General features: G+C 60.8%; 1 protein-coding gene across 1 annotated transcript in view; it reads right to left on the bottom strand.

The window, feature by feature from the left end:
- The window catches only part of LOC123184275 (anthranilate O-methyltransferase 2), a 16,965-nt gene that overhangs the window by 15,494 nt on the left and 1,203 nt on the right, over positions 1-268 (bottom strand). The gene's annotated exons all lie outside the window — the stretch shown is intronic.

Below are 268 nucleotides of genomic sequence, written 5' to 3'. Positions count from 1 at the left end.
AAGGTTTAGGGGGGGAGGTTTAGGGGGAGGGGCTAAAACCCTAAACCTGCGGGTGTCCTTTAGTCGCGGTTGGCCAGAAGAACCGCGACTAAAGGTCCTCCGCCACGACGGCCGCCTGGCGCCCACGTGGACGGGCCGTTAGTCGCGGTTCGTAAGCAACCGCGACTAAAGGGGGGGGGGGCTTTAGTCGCGCTTAATTAGTCGCGGTTGCGCAACCGCGACTAATGGCCGTTGCCAACCGCGACTAAAGGCCTTTTTTCCACCAGTG

The sequence above is a fragment of the Triticum aestivum genome, chromosome 2A (assembly GCF_018294505.1).
Source record: "Triticum aestivum cultivar Chinese Spring chromosome 2A, IWGSC CS RefSeq v2.1, whole genome shotgun sequence".
Lineage (NCBI taxonomy): Eukaryota > Viridiplantae > Streptophyta > Magnoliopsida > Poales > Poaceae > Triticum > Triticum aestivum.
Note: the sequence above shows the minus strand (reverse complement) of the source record. Positions and strands in the feature narration are given on the sequence as shown.